We start from the raw sequence: 10,959 nt of genomic DNA, 5'->3' as shown, positions 1-10,959 counted from the left end.
CCTGCACCTGGGTCACAACAACCCCATGCAGTGCTACAGGCTTGGGGAAGAGTGGCTGGAAAGCTCCCCGTCGGAAAAGGACCTGGGGGAGGGCTGGTCAACAGCCAGCTGAATATGAGCCAGCAGTGTGCCCAGGTGGCCAAGAAGGCCAATGGCATCCTGGTTTGTATCAGGAATAGTGTGGCCAGCAGGAGTAAGGGCAGTGATTGTCCCCCTGTGCACAGCACTGGTGAGGCTGCATCTTCAATACTGTGTTCAGTTTTGGGCCTCTCACTACAAGAAAGACACTGAGATGCTGGAGGGTGTTCAAAGAAGGGCAACGAAGCTGGTGAGGGCTCTAGAGCACAAATCTTATGAGGTGCAGTTGAGAGAACTGGGGTTGTTTAGCCTGGAGAAAAGGAGGCTGAGGGGAGATCCTGTTGCTCTCTATAGCTACCTGAAAGGAGGTTGTAGTGAAGTGGAGGTTGGTCTCTTCTCCCAAGTAACAAGTGATAGGACAAGAGGAATGGCCTCAAGTTACATCAGGGGAGGTTTAGATTGGATATTAGGAAAAATTTCATCAGTGAAAGGGTTGTCAAGCATTGGAACAGGCTGCCCAGGGAAGTGGTGGAATCGCTGTTCCTGGAGGTATTTAAAATATAGGTAGACGTGATGCCCTGGGACATGGTTTAGTGGTGGTTTTGGCAGTGTTAGGTTGATGATTGGACTTGATCCTTTCCAACCTAGACGATTCTATGATTCTATAAATAATATATATTATATATATAAAATTTAAACAGTGTACTAAACCCACATATTCTAACTGAAAAAGTACTACTAAAAAAGTTAGCTGTCCCTAACTAGAATTTACAATACATTCGCAATCTATAGCTATACATCATTTTGTTTACTTTGAATTATCTGGCTCCTGTGTCCTAATAAGAAAAGTGAAAAAGACTTTGTCTTTGAAATTCTAACACAAATACATATGTCTTTCAATAGGGAAGAGAACAGGAAGGAGAGGAAATTCTTGCACTATTTCTTTTTTTTTATTTCTTCTTCTCATCTCCTTTACTTTCCTCTCCTTTTCTCCATCTTCTCTCAATCATTTTTTTCTTCGACTCCCCAAACAGATTTTGTCATGTAGCTAATACCAATTTCTCTGTCGATAGCAGGTGTTGACTTTGATCAGCGTACAGTTGCCCAAGCAAGTGGAATATAATGCTGCTTCACAATTTAAGTGGGGGTGGGTGGGGGGCTGGGTAGGATGATGGACAACTCACAAGTTGTATTTTGCTAAGTGAAAATTTTCTAGGAGGAACTTATCTTTTTAAAAGTGTTAAACCTGTAATGTTCCATTGGAAATCTAGAAGAGTTATAAGGGTGCTGAGCTACTAAAAATCAAGTCTGTATAGCTATAAAGCTCTGAGATAATATATTCCATACTAACAAGAGACTCTTTCTGGCAAACTTGTATTTGGGGACAGGGGTGTGGAGAGGGCTCTTTTTTCTTGGAGAAAATTATTTCTTTTCCAAGTAATGTTACATTTTTAGAATGTTCATGTTGATTACAAGTAAGCTTTCCTACATGAATCTCTTCTGTAGTGACTGAGAATGGTTTTCATAAAGTTAATTTTTTTTTCCAACACTATTTTTGGCATATTTCTCAATTCCATTTAAAAAATACATACTGGGAATGTCAAAGACAAAGGGGAGAAATGAGACTTAACAGGGGAGTACTGGCAAACCATTCTAAATTGATTAGGAAGATGAAGGAATTTAACACTTTATCTATAAACTCTATAAAGAGAAATAGTAGCTATAAGAAAAGTTCAAAATGGCAACAGATACAATGAGCAAACACAGACTGGAAGATAAGATGGTGTCTGTGATACAGTGATAATAGAACACATATTGTGTAATGCTCAGGGCTAAGCTTTATCCAGATCATTCTTCACCTTCATATACCTGTCTGGCTTTAGAGGAGGATGGTTATAGATTGATAGATGCGTGCATATGCACACACATGAAAAAGCATAATTTTAAGTTTTTATTTCATATATAAAAAATAAAAACATATCGTTAACTGTACGTTGAGTTCTAACAATAAGAAAAATTCTCTTTCCCATCACACACACAAAAAAGCAGTCATAAATGCAGTAGCCATTACGTCATTATAGTTTATTCTTGGAAGATATATGCTGAAAGTATATATGTTAACTATCTCTACTTTGTAATTTGCAGTGTATTCCCAAACTATTGCTATACACAGTTTTATTTACATTGATGAATGCTACTTCCAAAAGAAAAATGAAATAAACTTTCTTATTATTATATAGAGGAATAAGGAAGTGAGCATAGCCTTCTTTAATTAGCATTTACAGCAATTTCAACATGGAGTTCAAAGATGAAATAGACTTAGTTTTATGTACATTGGGTCTTAGAGTTATTAAAGACTGTAAAACTAAAATTCAGAGGTTGAATTTTTGAAGTAGGAAGAAACTGCATTTGATTTGATTTAGGTGTCTGTAAAGCCAACTATAGCCACATGTATCTTGGGAATTGAATGTGAAATATTTGCATTGCTAATCTGGTGTTGGTGGAAGTGTTTTATGATTTTGGCATGCCTACTATCAGATTAAAATGCAACAAGATAGTAACAAGAACGGGTTTATTATTCTTTTTTATTTCACTGTCTGTAAGTGTCTCTGTGCAACTATTCTATTAATATCATGACAGTGTAATTGGGTAACCAAAGATGTCTACCTGGTTTTAAAAGCCATGTAATAATGAAGGTGAGGCCAAATTGCCAACTGTTGGGCCAACAGATACTTTGGGGAACAAAACTGAAAGCCTAAAATGTGAAATCCATATTTTGTATTAGATGAAATAATCAGCATTGATCTGAAATGAAATATCTGGTCTAGTATACACATAAATTGCATATTTGGCTGCAGAAGTTGTGAAGAGCCTGAAATTTATCTGATTGGAGATCCTTTGTTATCAGAAGAGCAAGCAGTATCTAAATAGAACAATCGATGCTTAATGCTAGTCATTTCTATATTTACCAGCCACCTCACCCCGGCTGTTGGTATTCCCACAAGGACAACTTCCCAGAAACAGTATTTTTCCAGACTGATAGTCAAGCATTTACTCACTTATGATACATAAAGCAGAGGTTCTCTTTCTAGCAGTTTATGTGGTAGTAAAGAGAAAATGTAGATATTCTCACTGAATTGGAAATAGTGGAAGTACCTAAACCAGTCTCATCTCTGTCTCTACAAGCAGTGGAGGACTACTTGACAGCCTTACAGTTGACAGCCATTGCAAGATTTAGCATGTGCTTACTGTGTTTTTCATGGAAACTTGGCAGAATATGGCAAATTCCCTCTCATTCTCTTACGCTCCCTTTCTTTTTCCCATACTTTCCTACTGTATATGCAGTATCCCATTTCAGAACCGCAGTGAGTAACTTCAGATATTTCTCGGGGATTATTGCACTTCAGGGGCAGCGATATATCCAAGGCATCTAAAAACACCCCAGAAATGCTTTGCCTGGAGTATCTTACTGCTAAAATGGGTCTAGCAGTACTCCATCTTGCCTCCTACCTGCTAAAACATGCAGATAACAGGCAAGATAACAGAATTGTTCTTGTTCACAGTAGAGAATCAAAGCAGCACACAATACCTCAAAAATAATTCAGTCTGATTTATGGGCTTGTTCAGTCTCCCCAAGTTCCTGTTGACTTTGATGGGATTAAGATTCATCTATACTTCACAGTCTATAGACAGCTTCTTTCAGTAACCAGCTGTCACAGGCTGGATATAGTTTGCTGTTTTGCTCTAGAGTATAGTTGATGATAAGAGAAATATAAATGTCCATTTTACCTTCTGCTAAGAAACCATGAAAGGGCCATCTAAAGACACTAATTTAAGCAATTTGGGTCACATCCATTTATCAGAAGTCCAGTGTAGTGGAAAAGACTTCTTCTGAGTTGTTTTCCTGAGATTTTTTGGAAGAGGCCTAAAACACCAAGATGGACTTCAGAGGTTACTTCTGGATTGGTGAACCAGGCTGACTCCAGATGGAGATGAGATGTGGCATGTTGCCTAGACAAGAGCTACAGTTTTCTGTGGGTAGTTCCCAGCGTGGACAATCACCAGCCAGAACCTCTGCCTTTACCGCTTTGCATCCCAATGGTTAGTCTGAGTTAACTCTTCTATTGGTTCCCCTTCCTTAAATTTGGCCTTTTCCATTATGAGGGCATGACATGGGAAAACCACAAAAAGTGATTGCTATGGGCAGACCTTTTTGTTGCCATGCTTATATTGATAATTTTACTGATGCTATATAAAATGTTGCTTAATGTGTTTGTTAATTATTATCTCAAACTGTAAACACAAATTGACTAGTTCTATGATATCCTCCATCTGCAAAGTGATGGGCTTGTGGGAATGTAACTGTGCTCAGAATTTGGCCGTAAATCAAGAATGTTTTTTTACTTTGTAAAACTGTCAGGAAAAGGTTTGTCTATTTTCTCTGTTTGTGCGATGTCCAGCACGGTGAAGCACCCTTTTCCTTAAGGCAGTGTCTTCATAGAAATAGTAGATATCCATAGAAGTTAAAAGACTTTTAAAAAGTTGTATGACACAGTAAAAGAAAAATATCTGCCTGGAAGCATTCAGTCACTTGCAGCAAACTGCCTTGACTTTTGTAAATATGGTAGAAAAAATAACCTTTTTTTTTCTGGATACTCCCTGAGCTGTTGTAATCCATTGGCCTTTTCTCACCTTAATTTCACCCCTCTCCCAATATAAATACAATTTTCTTGCTCAGGCAACATCTTATCTTTGGCTTAAAAATGCAATTCATATCACAGACTATGTATAGCTTATACCATACAGGCCTCTCACAAACTCCACAGCTACATGCTGATGATACAGTAAGACTGGAAAAGTAGAGAAACATTCCTGCTTTACATGGATGTGAAAATAAGAAGCCAGGTTTTCATCTTCCATCACATTTTTATGAAGTGACACAGTCTTTTGTTATGTTTCCCTCTTTTGCATTTCAAAACTATGCAGAAATTGTCGAGACATTGGCACAATGTTTTCCCTTTTACCCTCAGGAAGAGCAGTCAAAGTATGCAGCAATAGCCTTTATGTTCCACAATAATGCTCTTGCCAGAGTGGTTTTTAATAATTTCTATGCCTACAGAGGCCTGGTTTACAATACATATCATGAAAACAATTTTCCCTCAATTTGAGTGAAAGGCAAGAGTGAATTTTCCCCTTGTGAACAGGCATTTGCTGTAGAGTGTCTCAGTGCACCCACAAGTCTGTGCTCCCATTCCTTGATAAATGCAGATGCAAGGAAAGGGATAAACAAAAAAGACCAGTGCAGAAAAGGGCAAGGGAACCACGCAGAGCTCAGAGAACTTTTCTGTTGAACTATTTACTGCCTCATAATTAGAGGTACCCTCATCTTCTGGATAACTAAGTTGGAAAATAGCCCACTGTCACCAGTTCTATGTGGGAAAACACTAACAATATTTTTAAGGGCTCAATTTTTCCACACTGGTGTACTTGAAGAGACCATTAACTTGGAGGTTTAAAGTCAGCATAAGCTTTCCTGACCTTCTCCAGCAAATCACTTGTCAGTTGTCCATCTGCACTTCATGCTCCTTCAGAACTCCCCTGAAGGAATTTCTTACTTGGGCTTGGCATGTGATCACCAGAAGAGCATGGTCTAAGAAACTGTAAAATGTGTTTATATTTTAACGAAACCCCTGAAACTTATAGTAGGAACTCAGTTGAATGACCTATGATTAATAGAAGGACGGTTCTGTTCACAGTTAGTTTATGTACGTTTTCACTACTAGAGTAACTCATTCTTCTCCACTGACTGGAGCCACTGTGGATCATGGGGAGTGGTTATTTTTCAGGGACATTTTAGAGCTGCATAAGGGCAAAGAGGTCGAGTTTGTGAAGTGACCTCCTGGATCATTTGCTCATATTAAGCAACAAGGAGCACATCAGTCCTCGTGTTGCCTGCAAAGCCCAAGGAACTGCTGGTATATGGACAATGCAGGGCTGTTTGCCATAATATTTAAGGGTAAAGGGATTGGAATTTTCTTCCTTTATGGAGTATAAAGCCTATCCTTTAACATCATCAATAAACAACAACCTTCATACAACAATTTGGGGTTTTTTTGGTTTATATTTTTACAGTTTTGTTGGTTCTTCTGACTGCTATCCAAAACCATACCATAGCATACATGAGAACTCTTTAAGAGGCAGGACAACCCACCTGGACCCATACTGAAACACTATGTGGTGGAGACAAGAACCTATCTTGCCAGAGGTGAGAGGCCACCATGCGAGGTCAACGTCATTCCAGAGAGACGTGCAGGTGCTGCCTTCAGGCGAGCTAGTAAGACACCTAGTGGATTGGGAGCACGCAGGCAGCCAGGCCATTTTCTTGGCAACCTTTGTGTCTCAGCTCCAGGAAGAGCTGAAATATTTCTGGCATAGGCTATTAATGGATAAAAAGCATGTGAACTTCAGTGATCAGTCTCCTGCATAATGTCCCAGGGCAAAGATGAGCAAGGAGCACTTTAGAAAAGAAAAGGGGGGAAAAAAGATGAATTGAGCCAAGTGGGGTCTGTACTTTGTTCTTGTATTTTTACTGGCAGAAATGCTGCTCTAATCTTTTGCAAAGCTTGAGAGTTCTCAATTTACTGTGAATAAGACTTGGATCAAGCTATCAAAATGCAGTTTTAAAAACTCAGGAGATTCAGAATATGGAAATTATTATGGCATATACTAGACAATCCCAAGATTTGTTTTAAAACTTCGGTGTCTTATAAGCAGACTCTTCTGCCTTAATATTTGTACTCTATAAGTATGTTTGCATGAAAGATAACTGGCCATGACTTTACTGTTTATCTATCTAAATTCTTATTTTGCTTCTGTGATTTCAATATCATTTGATCACTACAGTTATTAGTAAGCTCATGTTTTTGTGTGATCATATGTTCCAATTTTTGCCATACTAATTTCCTTATATTGAAAGCATTTTTTTAGAGGAGAGGAAGAGGTCTGCTGAAAAGCAGTAACTTTTTTGTATAACAATCAAGAAGTACTTGGTGTATTCACTTAATTTTTTTAATGAAAAAAAGTGAAAAGTAGGGGGAGGGAGAAGAAAACCTCTTTTGGCCTTAAGGAACACATAAAATTGTGGTGGTATAAGTACTTTAATAGAAATGTCAGTAGAAGTCAGTTCTTTGTTACTGGTAAAGAAAAACATCAGACAGGAAAGAACAATCCGACTTCGTGTTTGCACTCTGTTAAGGCTGAGGATGTTTTTTTCCATATAATTCTTTTTTTTTAAAAAAAAGAGTATTTGATAGTGTAATTGTTTTAAAAGAACTGAACTAGAAAAATAGACAAAATGAAAAAATATATGCACTTAATATATTCCAACCTGAGAGCCAAATAACCATCTTGCATATATGTATTCACACCATGAAAAGTTCCATTTCAGCCAGTGGAAATACACTGGTTTGAGATCAGTTATTGATCTGTCCAGGTCAGTCATCTAAACAGTACGTAAACCCCATGCATTTTCAAGGAAAGACAATCTCTTAATTGCTAGTGGAGGCTGGTGACATCTGAAAGTGGATAGGCAAAACTGTCAGAAGTCCAAGGTTCAGAGCATCTGGTAAAGATCAGAGAGTGTTAAATTCACATCTGCCTGTGATACAGAGCCTCCTCTGTTAACTGCAGTCCTGTGTACCAAGTTGCACAAACAAATGCAGATTTTAAGATTGCTCATTTGGTGTTTACTTCCCAAACTCCATTCTCTGTCTTCAGCTTTGGTGCAGTGTCAAAGGTTCCAGAGGATAGTTGGTTATTCTGAAGCACTTTTATTAAACTGTGTAAGAGCAAAGTTATTACTTGGACTATCCCCTTTATGCTTTTCTCTCTCTATATATGCATATATTATTCAGCTGCATGCAAAACTCATTTGTTTTGTGTATCTAAATTGTAAGGACAGTGTTGAACAAGTAATTGTATGTTTATCTAATAAAATTTCTCACAGTGTTGCAATAAATCTGAGTAATTAGAGCTCTTGGAAGGACTGGCAAACAAAATTATGAAGCCATGCAAAACAACCATTTTAGGGTTGGGGTTTTTTTGGCCTACTACTGTACCAGGGTAGTGTTTCAGCAATTAAACATCTGGAGAGAGGACTCCAGGTTTTGTGCAGGTACTGGTGCTGTCATTCTCCTGATAGCTGGCTGTGCCCACAGAAGCAGGCAGAACTTGTGAAGCCTCTGTCCTCCCTTCAGCCTTTGGGGTGCCCTTTTGGTGGCATAAATTTAGGAGATGAATGTGAGAGAATCTAGTATTACTCTCAGCTCAGATTAAGGAGGTTCACCAAGCAAAGGCTGAGGCATGCCAAAACCTGCAAATCAGGACATTTGCTTAGTTACAGACAGAATGAAATACAACAGTAGAGTATAGTTAAGGCAAGGGCACAACTCTGCCTCCCATGCTGTGAGAAGTGGTAGTAGCACAGACAAAATTGGGCAGACATGGGATGAGACAGTGCTTAGTCTGATTAACTTCTTTTCTCGTATGACCTGTCCTGATGAATTCGGCCGCTATAAGAATCAGGACGGCTGCCTGCCACTTACCGCCACTGCTGCCCACCCTCGTGTTCTGCTTGCGCCCTTTGCTCAGACGCACAGACACCTTCTGCTCGCATCTGTGCTGCAGGGGGCCAGGTGAGGTGGAGAGGAGGAGGAATAGCAATTGAGCTGTTGCTTGGTGTAAGTGTTTCGGAAGAAGTCCTGAGAAGCAGAAAAGGGTTTTGGAAAGCTGGCGGAGTGGCAAGCTAAAGAGAGAGAGAACTTCCTCTCTAAGCAGATCGTAACTAACAGATGCTATTTGGGGCTGTGATTTTTAGAAGCTAAAAGCTGCTTGGAGTTTGAACTTACATTGAAGCTGCTTACTGAAAAGCTGAAAGGCCTTGTCTAATCCTTTTGTTGCTTTATCAGGTTGTTCTGGGAAAACAATTGCTTAATACGTTACATGGAGATCAGCTTTGACAGTGTTATGTTAATACAGGTCTCTGGGCAGATAGCAGCTGAGGCAAAAATGTTGCAGAGGAAAAGTTACCTCATAGCAGAGTCCTACATAGTAAGTTTTGTAGTTAGATTTATATGCTGAGAAATCAAGTAATCACTGATGTTTCATGCAAGTGTCTCCAAAGCTTGGATTTAACTGGATCATATCAACCGAGGGAGAAGAAACAGAAACAGCTTTCTAAAGCTGGAAAAAACAGGACAGGGCAGGAGTACAGTACAGGAAGAAATGATGTGTGATGCACATGGCATCTGATTTCAATATGATGACTTTTTCCACCCTCTTTGAAAATGTATCTGGAGTATGCCATTTGTTTTAATGTCCATGGATTGCTTGATTATTAAATTAAACGACCTCTCTGTTCCTATCAACTTAAGAAAAAACTGCTGGTTTTGTAACTTTATAGATGGTTTTGTCAAGTAGATTTATAACCCATTTATTCAAATAAGAATTATTATCTTCAAAAGTTATTCCAACAAGTCTGGCACCTTGCAGTAGCTTTGTACCTTTGCTGTAATTTAAGTGAAGAGTTTGAAGATGATTGTTTCTTTTTCTCACTGTGAGATACAACCTTTCTGTCCTTACCCCTATCTATTTCTCCACTGGTATTTTGGCTGCCAGTTTTAGTTCCTTGGACAGCACTGTGGTCTTTGAAGTCAGAAGAGGAATGTATCTTTCCACATGATCAATAGGCATTTGGCCACCAAGTCTCCACAACACTATTTTTAAAAATAATTACAAAAGTTTCCTCTGAGAGAGAGAGAGGAGAATAAATTCTTGAATGGCTAGGCATTCATCAGATGAGGCTGAGATAAGCTGATAAAATAGCGGGGCTGGATCAAAATGCTACATCATTACATTTTTATGCTTTAGGATTTTTTGCTAGATGAGTTAACGCTTGGCTCATTTGTACTGTATATTTGAGTTTTTTTATTTTAATATATTCTTCCTTTTCTCAATTATTAATTACAAGTAGCAAAACGCCAACATCTCCCCTTCCATTGTAGTCTTTTAAGATGTGTATTCCAGCTGAGACTGGCACACAGACCTTAAGCAGGCCAGTCTTGTCCAGGGGAATGCCATGGCTGTGACCGCCAAAGATCCATGGGCTCAGCTTGCCAGCCCAGGGCAAACACTTGTAGTCAAGAAGTTTTAGGGAACTAAGAGACAAATGCAAACTGTGAGGAGAAGAAGCATGAGAAAAATTAAGATGGGCTCATTTAAAAAACCAAAATCTCTAGTTTGTATGCGATTCAGAGTATAGACAGAGCTGGCAGTGGAGGTCTGGCTGATGGACAAGTTAAAAAAAAATATCTGGAAACATTGTGGCAGTGACTGTACATGGAAGGCGGTAAATAGGGAATGAGTTATATATGTCTGCTAAAATATTACCACAACGGATAGCGCTCTTTTCCTACTGTGAGTACAAGTGGTGATGCACTAAAAATGCAGATTAATTATGACTGCAGTATATCCTTTCAGGAAAGGCTCCAGATGGACAAATTTACTAGAGGGATATATAATGCAGCTATGACCTGCTTGAAACCCAACAAGACTGTATGTTGTATACACCTAATAATATATGTGTCTTTTTTTATGAAAAGCATTTATTTGAAAAAAATGCATTGATAATAAATTAGATTTTTCCCCTTTTAGGTAATTCTCATTTCTTTCATTTAATGCAGGCTAGAGGTATCACTTCTTCATACTCTCACAAATAAAAAATTAAGCAGTTTTTAGTGTAACTATTTTGTAGAAGTAAGGGTTCTAGTCATGAATTACTAAAAAGATGAATAGGACTAGAGTGAGGACTATCAAAATGTGTAG

Source organism: Vanellus vanellus, assembly GCF_965231255.1.
Source record: "Vanellus vanellus genome assembly, chromosome: 4".
Classification (NCBI taxonomy): domain Eukaryota; kingdom Metazoa; phylum Chordata; class Aves; order Charadriiformes; family Charadriidae; genus Vanellus; species Vanellus vanellus.
The sequence above is the reverse complement of the archived record's forward strand: the minus strand, read 5'-3'. Positions refer to the sequence as shown.